Genomic DNA, 22,962 nt, shown 5'->3' with positions numbered 1-22,962 from the left:
AGGCTAATCATTGCTTTGCATGAAATCACAACTTTATGGTAAGAATATCCTTGCTGTTGTTAGGTTTAATGATATGATATATTTATATATTGCTTTTTTAGGCCTCCTAGGCCTCCAAAGCAGTGAGCAGCCTATTGAACAGCATGTTAATACAACATGTTAATACAACGAAAGATGGAATAAAAGTAAAGCAAACCAACCATTGAAACAATATATGGATATTATTATTATTATTATTATTATTATTATAAACTACTTATAATAAAACTTTTTTTACTATAAACTCTTTAGTATAAGATAGATGGCATTTCTTGCTGGAAGCAGTTTCTGTGCATAGTTTGTTTTCCAATACATGTTTAAAACTTTACAGGACTATTTGTAAAAGCAGCTATTGTGTTCTCTTGCCAGTTTACACAACAACTTTATTTGTACTGCTTTTCCTTGAAGAAATTTATAACCCTCTGGATGTTGCTGGACTACGACTCCAGCCATCCCTGACAGGGCGGTTTACAGTATAAAAATACATAACACGATAAACAAAACAATCTCCCCCAACTCCCAGTTTAAAAGGCCATAGGTTGGCTAATTAAACAAAGGCCTGGGAGAAGAGGAATGGTTTTGCCTGGCACCTAAAGCTATGTAACACATCAGACAAGCGTTCCTGGGGAGACCATTTCACAAATGGAGAGCCTACACAGAAAAGGCCAATTCTTGTGTTGCCACGCTTTGAACCTCTTGTGGAAGAGGCACATGAAGAAGGACCTCAAATAATGAGTACAGGGTCCGGGTCAGTTAATATTGGGAGATGTGGTCCTTCAAGGCAGGGGTGCACAGTACAGGCCTGTGGCTTAAGGTTTACTCCTACAAAGGTATAACCCTGTCAGTTGAATATTTCGTGATATCCAGCAAATAAAAAAAATCAAGTAGGGGATCTCCCACATCTCTTGAACCTGTCTTGATATTTGTCTGGATGCTTCAATGGTGGACCATATTGCCTTATGACCAAGTAAATCTGTAATTGTACATTTCTTTTTTCTTAACTATGAATGCTTAGTATTTGTTAGATATTATATCTCAAGTCAGCTTCAAAATGGAAGGCTGGTTCTTGACAAGGAAAAATTACTTGTGTGTTACTGGGACCAGTGTTTACAAGCAATAAAATTCATGTGGGTATTGTGCTATATTCAGGTGCAGACACTAATCTTCAGAATTTTGCTTTAACTGCAGTATTTGTCTATTGAGATTATATATCTCTTCTGCTAATATTGGGATGTGATCATAATGGCTAAGCACATACTTGTTGGCCTTGTAGGATAAGTATTTTGCTGTTTCTCAACTGTTTTTCAACTCTGGCTATCCTTCTAAATTTTCTCTACAGTTTGTGTTTCCCAAACAAATACTAATAACCTGTTTCATGATCCTTGTACACAGTGATGCATATATAGACTGTTGCTGCACTCTGTACTCTGTACTCCCATCAGAATCACTATTGGGTAGGCTGGAGGGATCATGGTTTTACATGGTGGTGCATGTGTATGGCCATTCTCACTGTCAATTCTGGTTAAACCACCTGCATGTGGCCTGCTTCCCACTGATCTCTGCATGTTGCTCTGAGGAAGAAAATGACTGTCTGCATTTGTATTAAATTCTGGAAGTTGCTAAGTATAGAACATGAATGCCCAACCTTTGGTTCCACAGATGTTGTTGGACTTCAGCCCTTGGCATCCCTCACCGTCAGCTGTGCTGGCTGGGTTGGTTGGGAGTTGGAAGTCCAGCAATAACTGCAGCGTCACAGGTGAGAAACCCTAGTCTAGAGTGAGGAGCTTTTTGTTTTCCATTCCAGTTAAGAAACTTTTGGAAAGGTCAGATCCCTTGAGCAGGCTGCTTACGTCATCACCGTTTTGGGTAACGTTTGAAATTTGCCAGGCGCCAGGGGCATTTTGTACCTGGTTATCAGCCACTTGTAACTAAGTGAAGATGCCTGGGTGCCAGGATGACACCTGGCATCTCCACCATCTAGGGGTGCATGCCTGGGGATCCTTGGATCTTGCCTGATTTTGGACACTAGAAACACAGCCTGTAGAACTTTATCTGTTATATTTTATCTGCACAATCAGAATGAATTTCAGGAACCAAAAAGTTGTATTGAAAAATACGACTTTTGAGCTGCCTGGCCCCAAAATGGCAACTAGGCATTTTGTTTTGGCAACTTTAACTCTGGTTGAAGGAGCCATTTGGCACCTAGCTTCTATATCATGAGTTTCTAACAATAGGGGCAGGGTCTTCCAAGCAGTTGCATAAAAAAACCTGACCATCTAGTCATTTGCCATTTTCTGTTAACACGGGGGTGGAATAAATTTTGAAATTCTATTGTGAAAAATGCTAGTTTCCTTTGGTAGAGGGAGCAGACAAAATGGTCTCTACTTTAGGGAAGAACAACAACAACGAAATAATAATGACAGTAGCATAATAAAGCATTTCAGCTGTTAAACCTGTTTGTGGATAATTGAGATTCTCCAACCTAGACAATTGCTGGGCAGGTGGCTGTTCCAGTACTGTTTGATCAGATACGTACGTTATATATTTTGTTCCACCCTTTATTCAAATAACTCAAGAGTAGTGACAGAATTTCCCCCCATTGTATCTTCTATCTTTTTATCTGTACCTGTAGAGAAGTAGTAGCTAACACAGTGTGGGTCAGATCCAGTCCCTACAAACCTTTATTGGGCTCAAGAAGTTTCTGACAAATTTGAATCAATATACAGTGGTGCCACAGGTTACATACCCTTCAGGTTACATACGCTTCAGGTTACGGCCTCAGCTAACCCAGAAATCATGCTTCAGGTTAAGAACTTTGCTTCAGGATGAGAACAGAAATCGTGCTCTGGCGGCGCAGCAGCAGCAGGAGGCCCCATTAGCTAAAGTGGTGCTTCAGGTTAAGAACAGTTTCAAGTTAAGAACGGACCTCCGGAACGAATTAAGTATTTAACCCGAGGTACCACTGTATCTAGGGACGCAGGTGGCGCAGGGACGCAGGTGGCGCTGTGGGTTAAAGCCTCAGCGCCTAGGGCTTGCCGATCGAAAGGTCGCGGTTCGAATCCCTGCGGCGGGGTGCGCTCCCGCTGCTCGGTCCCAGCGCCTGCCAACCTAGCAATTCGAAAGCACCTCCGGGTGCAAGTAGATATATAGGGACCGCTTACCAGCGGGAAGGTAAACGGCGTTTCCGTGTGCGGCTCTGGCTCTGGCTCTGGCTCTGGCTCTGGCTCTGGCTCTGGCTCTGGCCAGAGCAGCGATGTCACGCTGGCCACGTGACCCGGAAGTGTCTCCGGACAGCGCTGGCCCCTGGCCTCTTAAGTGAGATGGGCGCACAACCCCAGAGTCTGTCAAGACTGTCCCGTACGGGCAGGGGTACCTTTACCTTTACCTTTACCACTGTATCTTTAAATTTGCTCATTTTCATGTATAAGGATGAGATTGTGTATATTTCCTAATACATTTTAGTGGAAAGGGACCTTTTTATTTTCACAAACTTTATAAAGAGTCCACTCATTTCTAGTGTGTTATATATTTATTTCAAAATGCCTCAGGCATTATTGAATTGAAGGGCGGTGTATTCTTAGTTGCAATAATCGCATTTCTCATATTAACATAGTTTGTTGTAATATATTGTGCATCAAAAAAATCAAGCAGGGTTACAACAGATTAAAACCACACACTTACCCCCAGGCATTTGTTTAATTGTGATGAGTTATCATCACCCATATATGGCTGATGTTTTGCTGTTGTTGATGCAATTCTTGAGGTTACTGTTTCATTAATGTAGGCTGGGGGTCCATTTTTTGGACCAAATGCTGCATTTCCTAGTGAGCAACCTTCTGGGGACCAAGTGATGAGTGATGTGTACAGTGGGCTGCATCCCACCCCCACAAAAGCCAGAGATTTCTGCAACATTTCCTCACACCTTGCAAAGTAAAAATAAAAATAAAATGAATTACTATGAAAATAAGAAATATATAGGCGGTGTGTGTGAGTGCCAAATATCCTCACTCAGGGTGCCATATTACTAAAATCTGCCCCCGTGGTTATATTCCAACCTGGCAACAGTACTGGAGGATGTTGTAGATTGGGGCCAGCAAGGAACATGATGTGGGGTGCATATGGAGGTCTAGTGTCAGGAAGGCGAACTGGACCTGGCCAGCAGACCTGATCTTTATCTTCTGCATACATGGATCCTCCTTCCCCTCAGGACTGCCCACCTATAACTCACGTAACATGACAATGATGTTGGATTACCCAGTTTTGCCTACATGCTTGGAAGTCAAACTGTGTAGGCAATGGCATCCCATTTTACAAACCGTGATGAGCAGCTGATTGTCAGGGCTTGCAAAGTACTGTGCAAGGGGCTTTGGGGGTGCTTGCAAAACCCCTTTTGGCCTGGCCATGTCTTTATCAGCCTCACACCTGACATCATGCACAGCATCGGTTGAAGGGTTGTTGGGTGTGGTTTGGCCAAAAGGTTCTGGACAGAAGTGTGCTGGCTTAGAGATTCTTCACCTCTGGCCTAATGTGAAGAAGTGCCTGAAAATTGCATTTGAGCAGCCATTTGGGGCTTGCTGACAGTTAGTTGGCTTCAGGAGGAATGTAACTCTTACCTCATGGCTGTAATTAAAAGTAGGGTCGTGATCTTAACATTCATAGTTTGCATTTGATGAATGTTTAAAGAGACCTTTCATGTAAATAGAGTAATTTCTTCCCAGTCCTAAAGTCTGAATAATTTCGCTTGTTTTCTATTCTTAATAACAATGGGCATGTATGGGAGAATGCTGTTTTGAATGCTTACTTCCATACTGGAGTGCCAAATCTGTTAGAGCAACTTCAAAGCTCAGTCCTGGAAACTGCTGGAGATGGAAAGAAAGACAGGGCACATACATTATGCTTGCATTCCTACTGAGTAAAATTGAGAATTGGCACTTTGGCTTAATTTTAACTATGTGCAACAGGGCATAGAATGCCTGCCAGATACAGCATATGCAGATTATACTGACTTTGTGGGTATTAATAGAGAAAAGTTGAGATAAGGTTTTGCCTGAAGCCTTCTTCCTGCTGTTTCTGAAATTCACTCCAAGAAAATTCACTCCAAATGTCAGAAAACACTTCTGGGTTGATACCAATGCTGTGCAGCAATGTTGCTTCTTTATTCAAATATCCTTAGCTGCTTAGAAAATATCTGAGACTAGTTAGTACTGTTGCCTCTGCAGCAGTTTACTTATTTTAGTAAAACTGAAGTGGATATATCTGTGCATTTGTTCTTAGAATCATAAAATCATCAAATGGTAGAATTTAGAGTTGGAAGGGACTCTGAGGCTCATCTGGTCCAAACCCCTGCAATGCAGGAATCTCAACTAGATCATACATGACAGATGGCCATCCAACCTCTGTTTAAAAACTTCTAAGAAAGGAGAGACCACCACCTCTTATGGGAGTCTCTTCCACTGCCAAACAGTTCTTACTGTCAGAAAGGGCTTCCTGATGTTTAGTCGGAATCTCCTTTCTTGTAACTTGAATTCATTGGTTTAAGTCCTAGCCTCCGGAGCAGGAGAAAAAAAGCTTGCTCCATTCTCCATGTGACAGCTCTTAAGATATTTGAAGTTGACTTTCATATCTTCTCTCAGTCCCCTCTGTACTAGGCTAAGCATACCACATTTCCTCAACTGCTCCTCATAAGGCTTGGTTTCTAGACCTTTATCATCTTGGTCTCCTTCCTTTGCACACATTCTAGCATGTCAATATTCTTCTTAGATTGTGGTGCCCAGAACTGGACGTAGTACTCCAGGTGTGGTCTGACCAAAGCCAAATAGAATGGGACTTCCCTGATTTGAACACTGTACTTCTGTTGATGCAACTTAGAATAGCATTAGCTTTTTTGTTGTTGCTGCTGCACCACACTATCACACTCATGTTAAGCTTGTAGTCTACTAAGGCCCCTAGATCCTTTTCACGCCTACGACTGGCAAGCCAGCTGCCCTTCATCTTATATTTGTGCAGCTGGTTCTTCCTGCCTGTCCCTGTTGAAATTCATTTTGTTAGTTTTGGCCAGTTCTGCACCTATACTTGAATAACCTGATTTGCAGTTTCCATTTTAAAAGAAACAGAAATATAAACAGCATCGCAACAAGAGTTGAGAATATGTTCAGATGTCCTTAGAGGTTCTGCCCTAGAATTTATCCCGGGACATTTAAGGAACACGTGGTACAGTCTGCACCTCATCTTCGGTGATAATCTAGTTACAGTTCTATTTCTGGATTGTGTTACGAGCAAGTTGGTACCTCATTAAAGAGGTGTGACTTCCTCACAGTATATTACTTGTGCTGCTTGAACAGACACTTGAGCAGCACTGTCCCCTGCAATCTTGCTATTATCAAACTCTAGTAGGTGCCCTCTAGAGCAAAGTTCTCAGTCTTCAGATATATAACCCTCTTATAAAAATACTCTCCAGCTGTGGCAGGTTTACAGGTGCAACACAGTCCAAATAAACAAAAATAAAGCACAGATAAACATTCTAGGTCCAAAATGTGAGCCATAGACAAGGTCAGGCAACAGAGGTTAGTCAGTGTGACCTAGGAAGTTCTGTTTAGATACTGCACAGCAAGGAGGAGGAGGCCCTAGCATCAGGAGCCAGAAACTGGTATGGTTTCCACCAACTGAAAGTTCAAGAAGGATACCTTATACTCTGGCCTTCTAGACCATCCCTTGACCCAGCTGCTGGGTTTCAGATTCCTTACTCATCAGGTGATCTCTTACTCATGAGCTGTGCAACTACTCTGGATCCATCAATGCATGCTATGTTGTTGCTCTTTAGCATTGACCTTGGGGACAGGGTGGCTCTACCTGCTCCTCTGACAGCTCCAAGGGTTCTTCACCAGACCTCTCCCTAGAGGGCTCTTGAAGGGGATCCTCAGCATGGGTTCCCTGCTTGCTCCTCAAAGTCCTTGACCTCTGCGATAACTGTTTCATCCTCAGAGGACTCCTTGTCTGGTCCCAGGTTAGAGCTAGGCAAGATACCTGCTTGAAATTGCAGATTTGGATAAGTAAATTCTACTTAGTATGATGCTGTTTGGACCTAAGTATATGATTTTTGGGGGGAGGACTTTCATGAATTTTGGATATTGGAGGCTTCTAGAGAACCATGTTGTTGTTCTAGGCTGGTAGTGTTGAGGGGCGAAACTGTCTGCATGCATTTTGAAAGGCTGAAATAAAGCTTGTGAATTACATGTCTTAAAGAGTTTGTAAGTTGTAAAATAAATGGTAACTTTGCCCGCCTTTTAAAGCTCGGGATAAAGACAATGCTGTAAGACTGGTAACATTTTACACAGGTCTATGTTAATGTAAAGGGACGCAGGTGGCGCTGTGGGTAAAAGCCTCAGCGCCTAGGGCTTGCCGATCGAAAGGTCGGCGGTTCGAATCCCTGCGGCGGGGTGTGCTCCCGTCGTTCGGTCCCAGCGCCTGCCAACCTAGCAGTTCGAAAGCACCCCTGGGTGCAAGTAGATAAATAGGGACCGCTTACTAGCGGGAAGGTAAACGGCGTTTCCGTGTGCGGCTCTGGCTCTGGCTCTGGCCAGAGCAGCGATGTCACGCTGGCCACGTGACCCGGAAGTGTCTCCGGACAGCGCTGGCCCCCGGCCTCTTGAGTGAGATGGGCGCACCAACCCCAAAGTCTGGCAAGACTGGCCCGTACGGGCAGGGGTACCTTTACCTTTACCTTTATGTTAATGTAGCTGCCTTGAAAAGCCTATATAGTCTTGAAGGCACTATAGGAAAATAGATGGAATAAATACATGTTTTAAGGGACTTGCATATGATACAGCAGCTTCCTAAACCTTTGGCCAATAGCTTGTTCAGCAAGTACTTTTTGTCACAAGTGTTTTATACTCGTTGGCTTTCTTGGTCTAGTGGTTGTAGCTCTTAGTGTTCTTAGGAATACCTATTTGGCTGCATAGAGGGTAGAAAAATAAAGTCTTGTATACTCTGTTTTGTGTAGCATGCTAATTAATTATATGCAATTTTTAAAAGAGTGAGTCGTAAGTTAATTCATATCTCTGTACCAAACCAATGTACCGTATTTGCTCTTACTTATGAAAAGCATGCATATTCATCTTTCCAGTTGGCTACCAAAACAGGAATATATAATTTTCCCAATTAAAGTTAATTGCACAATACTGAAAACTCATTAATTCCTATCTATGGTAATACGTATTGTTAATTTATATCAGAGAATCATAAAACAAGCTGGGCTGGGGGAAAGTGTGCGCATACACATGCTTGAGCACACAACTCTTTCTTTATTCTGGTTTATGCATTTGGGACTATTAATGCAATAACAATACTGTCACTGCTTGCCAACCTGTCTTCTAATAGCATGTGATTAGCATTTAGTTTTTAGATTAGCTCATACGTAAAGCTAGAACTTTTATTCTTTGTTCTTGCGTCAAAGCATTATCTATGTGCTCCTTGGAAGGTACTGTTCTTTAAGAATGAAACTGCTTTATTTATATCTGAGGACTTAATAAGAACAGCTTGTTACTTTTGAGGACTTAGAATATTCATTTGCAGGGTACCATTTATGGCCACTTCTGGTCTGAAATTCATAATGTTGGAAGAATCCATGCCCATGTTTATGCGCAACTGGGGATGATTTGCATGTTAGCTTTATGAAGCACTGTAATCAACCACCCCTTCCCCTCCACATTCCCCTCTAAAAGAAAGGAGCAAGCACTTTTTGCTGGTGACCTATGACTGGACATCACTTCCAAGTGCAAGTTCTCTCATCTCTCAACTAGATTGGTGTTTGCAAGCAAATTGCCCAGCCACTGCTTCAGTTGCTCTCTCACCCTGCAATGGAACAGTTCATTTTCGATCTGTTGTCTCCAAAGCTGCTTTTGCCCAAGGCAAGTAAGAGGACACCTCTTTGCAGTAGCTTGTGAGAAACTGTCATAATGTGCATCCCAGTCATTTGGATCCGTATCAAAACCTGCAGCGCAATGTTTGAAAGACATTAGTCACCAAATGGCAATAGTCTTAGTAATTCTGACTGGGGTAGTCAATGGGGTGTTTTCTGTTTGTATAATTTTGACCATTGGTATAGTATTAAAGATTACTTCTCTGTGTGGTTTAGTTGCTTTAATGTTTTATAGTTTGGAGGAAATTATAGCCGTTTTTCATTATCAAACAGAAGTTTGATAGGAAGTTAAAGGAAGAGAAGACACACTTTGATCTGTAGCTTTTATCAGTACCAAAGGGTCAACTCAAAACTAACATGAGCATGCAGATGACAGCTAGTTTTCCTATCAGTGCAAAGTATATACGTATATCAGAAGCAACTGTAATGAAAGACACACATTCCAAAAAACACCAATTTCCTTTCTCCCAAATGTTGCCTTATTCTGTTGAAGGTTTAACATTCAAAGTCTAACCAACCAGTTGTCAATAAGCCTGTTCTTGCATATCCCTTAAGGTTCAAAATAATAAAACAATGACAATGACTATTGTAGCACCTTCTGATTTTACACTTCTCCACGAAGAGTTGTTGAGATATATGTTCTAAACACAAGTTTGGGTGACTTATGATTGCTATTGAAATGGATAGATTCTTTAAAAAAATCATTCCCTGCGTTAGTTTGATGTAATCTTTCCACTTAAAATTCTTTTTGGAGAAAGAAAAAGTAGCTAATTATTGGTAATATATATAGAGAGAGCTGCTTATTACAGTAACTATTGTAGTCAATTTATAGAGAGCATAATTGATCCAATTAAACAGCCGTGCTACTGACTTGTGGCTGAAGTTATGGAATGCTGCTGCAGCAGCTATAGAGTTGGATCTAAATAGGTACTTAGAGTCTCTGACTACTACACAATTTTATTTGTATGGCACCTTTCTATAGTTCAAACCATGCTCAAGGCATTTTTCAACATGGAAAAAATACATAATTACAACGTAACAAAAGTAGTCATAATAAATAAAACATCAAAAAGTACACAACAAAATATAAAACTAAAGATCAAAAATAAAGATACAAAAAATAACAACAGCAGCAGCAAATGCGTGCCCCCCACTGCCCCCCCCAATACCCCAGCCCAAGCGTTTGTTCAGCAGCCTCAGCTTTTGTAACTGGAGTCAGGCAGGGACCTGCCCCCTCAGGTGGTGGGAAAAGCCTGCAAGGCAGAGAGCAGGTTTTCCAGGACTCACAGCCCAGATGGTCATCTCTCTATATAAGATTCTATTGTCTAACATCTTGTAAGATGAAAGAAAATGTACTCTTTGCTGGTCATGAAAAAGAATTTGTTTAATAAATAACATATGTGTTTGCATCTGTTGTTTCTTCTGGTTAATGTATAATATATATTTAAGTTTCAAAAGCTTTGATAAATCTGTTGCTTACGTAAAATGACAGCAGTATTTGTATCAATGTAAAATGTTGGTCATGCAATAGTGGACAGTTTTTCTACTCAAGGAAGAAGAATCCTCCATGACCACTGGCTAATTTTAGTGTTTCTAACACAGAACTGATGCGGGTGGCGCTGTGGGTTAAACCACAGAGCCTAGGACTTGCCGATCAGAAGGTCGGCAGTTCGAATCCCCGCAATGGGGTGAGCTCCCGTTGCTCGGTCCCTGCTCCTGTCAACCTAGCAGTTCGAAAGCACGTCAAAGTGCAAGTAGATAAATAGGTACTGCTCTGGCGGGAAGGTAAACGGCGTTTCCGTGTGCTGCTCTGGTTCGCCAGAAGCGGCTTAGTCATGGTGGCCACATGACCCGGAAGCTGTACGCCGGCTCCCTCAGCCAATAAAGCGAGATGAGCGCCGCAACCCCAGAGTCCACCACAACTGGACCTAATGGTCAGGGGTCCCTGTACCTTTACCTAACAAGGAACGAACTTGCTGATTTTGTATTTTAGTTTAACTTTATCAAATCTGAACTGATATATGAAGTCCTGGCATGGTTGCAAATTTTAGGAATCATTATTGATCCAGTAATTGTGTGAGCTAGCAGGGAGAGGAACTATACAAAGACCATTTTCAAAAATCTGTTAGTAGATGGAACTACTTATTCCATCTCTTTAATGATGAATCTGAGGCCCTTTCCTAAACTGGGAATTAAGTCTGGGAACAGATGGACAAGTTCATCCCACTTCTCAACTGTTCATTCAATATCTGACTTTTCATAAGTATGAGAGGCAGAGGAGGTATTATGAACCAGAAGACCAGTTCTGTCAGCTTTTGTGTGTTTCCATTTGTTACACATTTTTAATGAAGACTTATTTGTCTTGCCGGTCCAAAGTCTATAAAGATCTCTCTCTCATATACCCATAATGAACACATCAATCATTCTCTTAGTCTTAACGGAAGATGCTCCATACTTTTGACCATCTTTTCCAAGCTTGCCACACCATATCCTATATCTGTTCCAAAAAGTGTTGCATCTTTACCACTAATGAACTGCATTTCAGATAACCCAGCCTCCAGGTTGTGTTCCTGTTCATATATTCAGCCTTTATCTAATTCTGTCTTGGGTGTGTATGTATTCCTTTTCCAGCCTCTCTCAAACTGCTTGCCAGATGGTTGGTATCCTTAAGCACAGTATCTGAGCAGTCACCAAGAGGTTAAACTGCAGAGCATCTACCGTATATGATAGGTATGCTGTTTGCAGCCAGACTGGGTGGTAAACTTTAGTTACTGTTTGCATGCATTTATACATGAGTAATCATAACACAGAGCAGTTTCGGCACCAGAGGAATGGTTCATAAAATAGTGTTTGGTTTTTTTATGCTCTGAATATGACTTTGATTTGAAATCATGCTCCTGCATGTTAAAAATCAGCTGCAGAATATACCTTTTCCAAAAGAACTGGGCATACCTGTGCATGTTTTCTTAAAGAAGACATGCTGGTATCTCCAGATATAATTCCCGAAATACTCTATGGCTCAAATCTTGGCATAACAAAGGAAGTCTCGACATAAGAAAAATCCTTTGTTGTGGTACATGACTGACAGGAGATCTTGTAGAAATTTTTGCTTCATAAATCTTACTATACAGGTTCCTCTTGATCATGTTACTATGTCATTTCACATTTCTCCCTCATTACCTTGAGCTTTGTCCTTTAAGTGATGTATTGCCATACACACAAGGCAACAGTTAGGTGGAAAGATAAATAATAATGTAGCAAATACAGTCTTTTGCATCCTAATTTACTAACATGTGACCTCTGAATTAATGATAATAAAGCAAATAAATAACATTTTGCAGTCTGCTTTACAACGCACAACCTCTAAATGAGTTTTTCTTTTTCGTGTTGTTCACGAATCAGTGTCCAGTTCATTTTTGTTTTTGAAGCCCTCCACATAGTAACAACTCCCCCTTCCCTTGTTTGCGTGCAAACAACAACACAGATTGGCCTAATAGAAAACGCAATTTAGGAACCCTTACAACATTTCTGCCCCCAACAGTATCATTATTTGGCTTGCATGTTACACAGAACTTGAAGATGTCAGGAGGATATCAGCAATGGATTTGGGCGATGACACTTGTTGTTGTTAAAAGTCACATCTGAATTAATAGATTCAGGATTCATTGAGCTCTCTCAAATTGGTGTCGCATTCACTGCATTTCTGACAACCTTCATTTCCTACTTAGCAAATCGAAACCCAGTAGCCAGAGCCCTGGGAAGTTGTTAAAGCAATTAAAGGCTTCTGTCCCTCAGCACATTGCTTGGTTACCATGGTATCCTCTGCCTCCAAGCCTTTCCTGATGATGTCAGTATGCATAACAGGGGTTATTCACAGCATCTACGTGAAGATGATTCACCCTTTCGGAAAAATCATAAGCCCTTTCCAAAACGCTCTTCTGCTTACTGTTGTGTGAAACGTATAGGTGCAACAGGTAAGTGCTTTACTTCATATCAAATGACTTTAAAATCACAATGTGCTCTGAAGGAAAGGGCTTACCCTATCTTTCAAAAGCCTTGTACAAGCAAATAAAAAATCAGTAGGAGAGTAAGCCTAAAACAAAGGTCTGGGAAGTCCAGTGTGGCTTTTTTCCTTTCGGTAGAAAAATAAATGAGCATTCTCTGTATGAACTATTCACTTTAAGACAGTAGGTGTCGCCTTGAGTAATGTACTGTACTCCCTAAATCAAGGGCTTCATCTTATATGAAAATGAAATATAACATCCCTTTCTATAGAATATATTGTGTATAAATAAAAGTATATTAGTATCCTAACTTCAAATGTACTTTGCTGATATTTACAGATGTGCAGAATTCATTGTGGGAGGGGTGGGAAGCTGATGCAGCACAGCAGCCAAGAGGTATTAATTATGAGCCACAAGTCACTGGTTTAAATCTCAATTCAATTTCAGGGAAAGCTCTCTCGCTCAACCTTCTCTCATTGGCCTACTTTAGATGATGGTCATTTTACTGAAAATTATGTCTAAATTGTTTTTAGAACTTTGGGTGGTGGTGGAGGAATAATGAATGAAGACACACAAATATGACACAGTACTGATGATTATGTAGTGACAGTAAACGGTGGCTTCATATTTGAATCTCAGAAAATTGCAGCAAGAGTTTATGAAGCAGATTCAGTCATATTCATATTGAACTTAGTTGGAACTCTGGGGTTTTTTTTCTCCCATTAAAGGTGCTTACAGTAATTAGTATGTTTTGGCTAGAAAGAGAACATTATCAGAGTGACTGTTGTAGGAGAAGTTGGTTATTATCTTGTAGATGTTTGGGTTCAGGGTAAAAATGTTCCGGGCCTACTAATACTCTTACCATTTCATGGTCGTCTTGATCACATTGTTTACCCTCTGTGTTTTTATATATCTGAAAATAATCCTTGGGGCATCTGAGCAAGTGGGCTCTAGTTTGTGAAAACTTATCCCCCAATAATGTTAAGTTGGACTTAAAGTGTCATAAGACTCTTTGTTTCAAAACTTTATATTTTGCCACAGCTCAAACGATGAAAGAAACTTGCTCAGAAAAAATAATATAATGTGACTAATATAATGCTAAAATCAGACATTTCCCCAGGTATTTTTAATACTGATTACCAAGGTTGTATCAATTAAGTGATAAAGTCAGAAAGGGAAGCCTTTGCAGCTTATGCTTCAAATACTGTGGCTTTAACATTAGCTTCAGCGTTATTCATCTTTCAAAACAAAGCACACAGATGGGTTAGGGTTGCTTTTCATTCTAGAGCTTGTTAGCGTGGACATAGATTAAATCTTCGACTGCCTCATTAAAAATAAAAAAACCTTTCACAGCATCTGTCTTATTTCTAATAGATTTATTACTAAGAGGGAGATGTTTAGTCTTTAAAATCAATTAAGGTTCCTCGCTCATCTGCCTACTGATTCTTTAGCTCTGTGGAAAAAGGTCTTTCTCAAATTATCTTTGAAAGACTTAAGGAACTGATTCTTAACCTACAACAGATTTTAAGCTTTAAATGTCACACAAATGCCAGGAAGTCTACACATACTGTAAGGGAGGTGGTTGCACACCAAATAAGTTGCTACATCAGTTCTTACATATGCATGTATTTAAGGTATTTGTGTAGTGCACTTCATACAAATAAATCTCAGAAAGTTTAAAAAAAATAAAAAAATACTTTTTTTCTTAAACCATTCCCTGCTTGAAGTGTCAGTTTTCATCAGTTCTGCACATTATGTTGACTATGTGTAAGTGTTCATAATGGTGACTGGCAGGGGTAGAGAATTAAATACGTAGGCATCAGAGCTGGCACGTAATACCAGGTGCTATGGGTAAAACTGAAAGAACTTACATTTGTCAGCTTGTACACATATCCAATGTTAGTTATACTTGGAGTAGACCCAATGAAATCAGCGGAGTTAAGTAACTTAAATTCATTCATTTCAATGGCTCTACTCTCTGTGACATGTGAGCAGCGTTCAAAATTCACCAGGTGCCAGGCGCATTCTGCACCTGGCTATTGGCCATTTGTGACCAAGCAAAGATACCTGGGCATCAGGATAGCACCTCCACTATCTGGAGATATTGGAGGTATGTGCTTGGAGATCCTTGGATCTTGACTGTTTTCACACACTAGAAACACATACTGTAGAATTCTGTTATATTTTATCTGCACAGTCAGAATGAATTTCAGGAACCAAAACGTATTGAAAAATACGACTTTTGAGCTGTCTGGCCTCAAAATGGCAACTAGGCATTTTGTTTTGGCAACTGTAACCCTGGTTGAAGGAGCCATTTGGCACCTAGCTTATATATCTGAGTTTCAAACACTACATTTGAGTGACGTTCAGCTAAGTTGTATTTTGCTTGGTATGTGCCAACTTAAAACACTAAGGCTGAAGAACTTTGATGGAGCAGAAGAGCAGGATATTGCTGGTACCTAGAGGCAGGGGAAATTGCAATTATCTCTGCTCCCCCCCCCCCCTTTTATATGGGTTATATCTGTGTGGTCCCCTCCCCTTTTATATAGGTTAATAAATAGATGCTAATACTGTTGAGCAGCTGCTCTTAATTATAATGTGTAGAAATGAATCCAAAGTTTACTCATGACTAAGTTTTTCAAGTTTAACAGGTTTCTATCTTTGGTGAAATATTTTTAGTGAAATTAAATTTTAATGAAATAGAAGCTGAAAGCTGATGTCGGGCATCTTGCAGCATAGCTTGAGACCACCTTAAATTATATATTTTCTTAAAATTTGTGCTTGCTGCCCCTTTTATCTGAAAGGTATTTGGATGTATCTATTTCTCCTGGAACAAATGTTTTTCATTCTCACAAATAGTACATGTATCAGTTTAATAGCACACATTTTACAGGTGATGGGAACCTCTCCAGTTCTTTATGAGAATGTGGAGTAGTGGCAGTTAAAGTGAATGGATTTATTTAAAGTAATTAAAACACAGATGGCGCTCATCCCTTCACCAAGTATTTGATTGGCAGATACACTGTGGTCAGTGTTTACTCTAGCTGAATACATAGGCACCATCTGCCTTCACTCTGCTTCCAGGAGGCGATGTTGGAAGAATCGTTGTGATTATCACATGAGTTAATTTTAACCTCCCATCTGAGCTTACCTCCAGCCAAGCATTCTTGACTAAGACAAAAATAGAGATGTCAAGGTTTCCACTTTAATGAAAGATCTGCGGTTTAAAGGGATGACACCAGCATGAATTCCAGAGGGGTAGCCACGCTGGTATGGAACAACATAAATCGAGTTCTGTGGCACTTTTTAAAGAGTAACAAATATATCATTCTATAAGCTTTCATGGCCCAGTAGTCATCCTTTATAAGATGCATAAGTCATTGCCTAAATAGGTAGGTTTCTATACCCTGAGGACAGAGATCCAAGAGGAAAATATATGAGGCCAAATGCCCAAGCAATGCAAGTGATAAGAATAGGTGTTGCTTCTATCACTACTAGTCAGAGCACAAATGAAGACAAGGCTCAGTCAAGTTAATACAAGCTTCTGTACTAATTTGATTGTACTATGCATAGTAATGCGACAACAGACACTATTATCACAGACATCCTACTTTATCAAGATACAGGTTCTGGCTCAAAATCAGGTTCTCACCTCTCTTGAGAAGAGAACTAGCGAGACCTTGCTTAAAATCATTTCAATGAATATAATTATAAAATTGCTACTTGACTAGATCCTTAGTTGCAGTGGGTGTTTTAACTGTTTTTAGCATTGTCCCAAGTATCAGTGCTCTTCCTGGATGCACCAAGAATGTGTGTGTGCTTGTAAGCTATTAAAAGAAGTATGGTAGTGGGAAGAATGGAATGAGATTCCTCCGAAAAGTTCTATGAATGATGTAATGAGAATCCTGTTTAGCCTTGTCACTCCTATGTGAAATGTGCTTTGTTCTTTATAAGTGAGTGTAAGGTTCGTCTTTCCACTGTTTAGGGGATTCTCATATTTCCATACTAAGAAAAGAAAGAAGTTATTGTCAAATGGTAAGTTGACTCCCTTTGATGGAGATTAAAGTTGAGTTGGCTGCAATTGATATTGATAGTTTGGTGGCATTTTACTGACTGACCCTGGTCCATGGATTAATGGTAGGAAGAACCAGCTGCTTTTGCCTCATTTCCATCCTGGATGGTGAAATCCGTTGAGCAGATATGGATTTTGTATGATGCATTTAAAATACATTGGTGCCAGATGGTCTCAAGGAGTTGTCAGTAACTAAGAAACAATTGGATTAACAATTGTTCTCTGCTTTCTGAAATGTAGCAGTGCTAGTGCATTCAACTAAAATGTATCAACTAACACATTAGAAGTAATAGTACATTGAAAAGCACATTTTCTTCTGAAGATAAAAGCTAGCAGCTGACGTTGTGATATTGCTGATTGGTTGAATTCTCCCTTCCCGTTGTTTAATCCTACGTGTTCCATAGATGTTTGCATAGTTCGGTGCAATAACAATATTTTATTATGTACTTAAAAATGTGAATAACTTAAAAGTAGTAAATAGAACTTTCTTCAAAAGTCCAAGTATGTAGGAAATTCATAATTTTATTTTATATTGAATGCTAATTTATAGCAAAGAGCAGCCCATAAATTAACTTTCAATATAAATTGGCAAAACGGGACACTACCTAATGAATTGTATTTGTGTGTGAAGGTGGCAACAGCAACCTGTCCCTTGCTCCTTATTTTCTGTTTGCTTACATTTCTTCTTTCTTTCGTTCTTGTCTTGATGCCACAGTAGTTGCTTGAGTTGCAGATTAGGGCTTTATAAAATGTATGCCTTAGGAGTAAAGTTTAGGGCTAAATACAGATCACTTGGCAGCAAGCGGGTTGATTTTGGCAGGCATGTGTAGGGAAACTGCTGCTATAGGAAGGAACTTTGCCAGCAGACAGGGTGCACACGCTCCTTAGGCATATAATCCTTTCTCAGTTGTCAAACTGGCATATTTACAGTCAGTGAAAAGAAAACCATCACACCCATACAACACCATGCCCAGCCAGTCCAGAAAGTCATTCGAATGACAGTGTGTTTTGCACACAGCCACCTATTAAATGTTTTATTTCTTAAAGAGATGCTGCAGAGGAGGCTGAGCGATGAGCAGAGCTCAATTCCAGGTGTGGTAGTTATGATTTCTCATCAACTCTGCTCAGGAGAGGCAGGTGGATCTTCCCTGGAGTGTCCCTCTTCTCCAGCAGAAGCTGTGTAAATAATTTACAGCACAGTAAATAGTGATCACTGGAAAATAGGCTGTAGATTTGGATAAGCTGGGTGGGGAGCAGAGCTTGGTTCCTTGACAGATGAAGTGCCAGCTAGAAATGTGGCCCACTGCATTCAGAGATTTATCTGCATAGGGCTTTATATACCACACCATTTGAGTGCCTACACAGTGCCCAGGCTGCCCTCTAACTATTAAAACCAATTATAAAATGCAATTATAACATTCCATAAAAATAACAATGCTAAAAGAGGCAGGTTCAATTGATGAAACAGACATCAGATATAAAACCATCTACCCAGTAACAATAGTCTTTGTTATCTGGTGAAACACAGCGAAGGACAGAGCCAACCAAGACTCAGGGGAGCAAAAGATTTCCATTGTTTGGGTGGAACCACCAAGGAGGCTTTTTCTCTTTTCCTGATCAGCTGAACCTCCACACAGTCTGAACACAGGGAACCAGATCTTACAGCATGCACTATAAAGTTGACAAGTAACATTATTTGTTACTATAGAAAAAGAAGCGGCAAGCCTTTCTTTTTGCTGTTGATTGGGAAGGTGGGTTTCTCAGCATCCTAAAAAGACAAAGGAACATTTGTTTCTATACACAGTCAAAATTCCTCACTTCATATTAAAATGCAGGCAATGTTTATACATTTCTAGCTGAGAGATGTGTTGTGACGGGAAGAACCCATGGGGAGTAGATTTAAATGCAGCAGTTCTGTTTACTCTTTGAAATCTTCTTTCTAAAATGCTCTGTGTTCTGCATTTGGATTGGTGGAGGTGGATGAGGACAGTTTTATCTGAGAACAAAGGGTTGATAGCTGACCTCAGCCAACATCTGAGGGAAGCCTTCTTCTGAATTGCTTCTCTAGGCACCTTGCAATTCTTTTGAGATGAACAAGGGCAGCCCAACTTGCATACCAACATATAAACTATGTGCCGGTTCTGTGCAATGTTAAGGGAGTGAGCAGAATGTCAATAACATTTGTGAGCAAATATATACTTAGTCTCTAGACCAATTGCTCCAAACTTGGTTCTGTCCAAATGTTGTTGGACTACAAATTCTGCAATCCCTGACTATTGGCCATGTTGACAGGGGCTGATGGGAGACGGGACGACATCTAGAGGGCATCAGGTAGCGAAGCCTGATTTGGACTCTCCAGATGGGAGGTTTGATGTCCCTCTCTTACATAGTACGGAAACTCCAGATTCAAATATTCAGCACTTTGCATGGGGCCTGTCTATGAAGACTGTTGAGAAGCTTTATTTGGTTTAAAATGCAGTGACTAGACTTTAGTCTGTTGCACATAGGTCAGAACATAAAATTTTGTGTTTTGTTTTTTGGTAAGCCCCATTGCTTCCCATTTGTGCCTGGGCTCAAGTCAAAGTGCTGGTTCTAGCCTTTAAAACTCTAAATTGTTTAGTTCCTGTTTACATTGAAGATTGCTTGGGAACCGAGATCAACATTGGAGGTCAGTTAACCAAAGAGACTACCTTATCTGTGGCGGTTTTACTGTGTTATAAAACTCTTCCAGTTAAAATTAGTCAGGTTTCCCCCTTGAATTGAATTGAAATTGAAGACTCTCTTATTTGAATTTGAATGTGTGGTGCTTAGTTTTATTGCTGCAAGTTTTAATGTGCAGGGCTTTTTTAGTCTTGCTTATGTAAGGTTGGTTGCACTATGTTCATTGCTGCTTTTAGAAACAGTCTGTTAACCTAGCAGTCCTTTGGCCGCTGAGATGCTCTTGCCCTTCTGGCACCAGTTGATAGGGCCACAAAAAGGGTGTGTGCCAGCGAAAAGGAGTAGGGGGAGTTGTTGGACCCAAAGGATCCAACACCACCAAGTCACCATGCCTCCATACTGGAGATTAAACTGCACCAAGGATCAGTGGGTACCTTCTGTGCCAACTTTTAAATGCCCACTGAAAATGTTTCCATTGTGTAGTCAGGCAATTTAGAACACACTCTCTACTGCTGATTACAGATAGGTAGCCGTGTTGGTCTGCCATAGTCAAAACAAAATAAAAAAATTCCTTCCAGTAGCACCTTAAAGACCAACTAAGTTAGTTCTTGGTATGAGCTTTCGTGTGCATGCACACTTCTTCAGATACACTGAAACAGAAGTCACCAGACCCTTCTATATAGTGAGAAGGTGGGGAGGGGTATTACTCAGAAGGGTGGTGGGATTGGGTGATTGGCAGATAGCTGTGATGAGCCTGTTGACGACTCTTAACGACTGCAATAGGTCTTACAGGAAAAAGCAAGGGGTGAGAAGGTGAAAAATGGCTTTGTCATGTATAATGAGATAAGAATCCAATGTCTTTGTTCAGACCAGGTCTCTCCATGGTTTTAAGTTTGGTGATAAGTTGCAATTCAGCATCTACTGCTGATGTTTGTTTTTAACTTTTTAATTACAGTGGTACCTCAGGTTAAGTACTTAATTCGTTCTGGAGGTCTGTTCTTAATCTGAAACTGTTCTTAACCTGAGGTACCACTTTAGCTAATGGGGCCTCCTGCTGTTGCCACGCCACCGGAGCACAATTTCTTTTCTCATCCTGAAGCAAAGTTCTTAACCCAAGGTACTATTTCTGGGTTAGCAGAGTCTGTAACCTGAAGCATATGTAACGCGAGGTACCACTGCATTTTTTGTTTGATTTTGTTTTTATACCTATTGTAAATCACTGCAGTATATTTTTATATGAAGGAAATACTCATTTGCCCTCATTTTGTCCTGTTGGTGAGAACCCAGCAAAGATTTGGATTCTTCAGCCTCTGTCTCTTCTCCTCCCCCTCCCAAATTTACGATTATTCTGTGCACTCTGCTGGATACAGTTAGTAAAAGATTGTATAGTTACTTATCTCCTTGGCTCAGGGGTCGCATAACTCTATACCCTCCAACATATCTCCGATGAAAATAGGGATGTCCTAAGGAAAAGCGGGACATTCTGGGATCAAATCAGAAACTGGGACAGCTTTTGTAAATCCGGGACCGTCCTTGGAAAATATGGACACTTGGAGGGTCAGTTGTTCATGTGATTTTAAATCCGAGAATGAATACATTACTGTGGAAACATTCAGTGCAAATACTTAGCTAAGTGTGAAGAACTGTCCTACTAACTCGCTATTCCCACAAGCACATAGAGAGACATGCTTTGAAGTAGGGTTGTCAAAGAAGCTCTCTTTTTGGATGGCTTGGTCAGTAGGCTATCTGTGGGTTCTTAAGAAAGGGATATTATCCAGAAATTGTTTATAGCCTGGTGGCTCATTCCTGTTGTTGTGCCCCTTTTTTGCGGTGGGGAGGAATTGCTGTAAAATTTAGCTTTTGCACTTGGATTCAGTTTCATAAAGCTTTAGAGCTTTTGTTCCTTTCTGCAGGAAGCTTGGTAGCTCTTCATTAGCACCAGTGAGAAATGTTTTCATCTTAGATTCAAGTGTTAAATGGTCTGAATGTAAACTGTAAGACAAATGGAGCTCCTACAGCTCCAGCTGTGGTATAAATAGCATTTTTCTCTCTCACTTTCAGTTTTGATTTTTAGGCCTTGTAAGTTCACACAAGCAGTTTTCCGGAGAAATTCTGCCTTTATACATGGTGCTTCAGTGAGGAATAAAATGTTTTGTCCTTGTTCAAAAGGACTACTGTATGTGGTATTTTTTTTCAAATAAAACACATAAGCGTGCCTTTTCTCTTCCTTTTGAGTACAGCTCTTGTGGGAATGAAACAATGTGAGAAAACAAAGCAAAATGTGTAACATGCTTTTTTTTTTTTTAACCAATATGCCTCTACTGAATGGATCCAACCAGGATTTTCTACGTCCAGTACACTGTATGTGTATTAGGCCCTATGATCTACTCAGAAAATAGTACACAGATTTGCATATGTTTTGTCATATGCAAATTTGTGTCCTCATTTGCAGGTGGAGTGGAAGACCCCAAAATAAAAGTGTGCCAAAGGAAGGGGTAAACAGCAATTTAGAACCTTAGGCAGACCTGTTCAGAGCTTGTCTGAGGCCCGGGGCAAGTGTATGCCCCATGGGACTGGTGTCCAAACAACTGTTTGTCAATCACAACTCTTGATTTCGCCTACTGGTTACAAGGTGGGAGCAGCCAGGCCAGTTCATGTCACAGAAATTCCTTAGATGGATACCAACATATTTTGCTTCATAAAGGAATGATCAAGGACTTCTTTTTTATAGGCTGAAAATGGGAAATATTAATTCATGGATGTCTTGTGCCATCATTATATTATTATTAGAGTGTGCTGTTAAGCATTGTGTGCTGCTGAAACACATAATCAAATCAAGCAAACAACATTTAAAGTTAACACATGCACCTTGTGGATGAACTATATAGATTTTGTCTTCCTAAACTGAGTTTTCAAGTTTAAGTTATTGTGAATAAGTTGCTTTTCAAATAGTGAAACGAGACAGATTAGAAAAAACCTAAAAATTTCTAATCATGTTTACAACATACTTGAAATTCTTATAAAGTTTTTTTATATATAGCAAAAATCCCCAAACAATAAACTACCTTATCTGCAGCAAACCTTGTGAGAAATCTTGAGTGCAAACTTTGCACTGGCACTGGATGAAGAGTCTTCTTTTTATAGTAAGAAAATGCTTTGAATCCACCTAGAAGCAGATTTTTAAAAACTTACAATAAATTTTATTGGTGAGAAATTCCAGTGCATGGTGTGATCTGTATCTACATTTTCCAAGGAAAGCAGAAACCTTGGCA

General features: G+C 40.2%; 1 protein-coding gene across 7 annotated transcripts in view; it reads left to right on the top strand.

Moving 5' to 3' along the window:
* The window catches only part of PAM (peptidylglycine alpha-amidating monooxygenase), a 125,859-nt gene that overhangs the window by 8,443 nt on the left and 94,454 nt on the right, over nucleotides 1–22,962 (top strand). The window contains exon 1 of one of the 7 annotated variants that reach the window (XM_079995397.1): nucleotides 12,822–12,930. The exons of the other annotated variants lie outside the window; for them this stretch is intronic. The gene's annotated coding sequence lies outside the window, so the exon portion shown is untranslated. Of the gene's footprint in view, nucleotides 1–12,821; nucleotides 12,931–22,962 lie in introns of those variants that run through there. 7 annotated transcript variants of the gene reach the window in all.

The sequence above is a fragment of the Podarcis cretensis genome (assembly GCF_951804945.1).
Source record: "Podarcis cretensis genome assembly, chromosome: 11".
Classification (NCBI taxonomy): Eukaryota; Metazoa; Chordata; class Lepidosauria; order Squamata; family Lacertidae; genus Podarcis; species Podarcis cretensis.
This window is presented reverse-complemented; position numbering and strand designations above follow the sequence as displayed.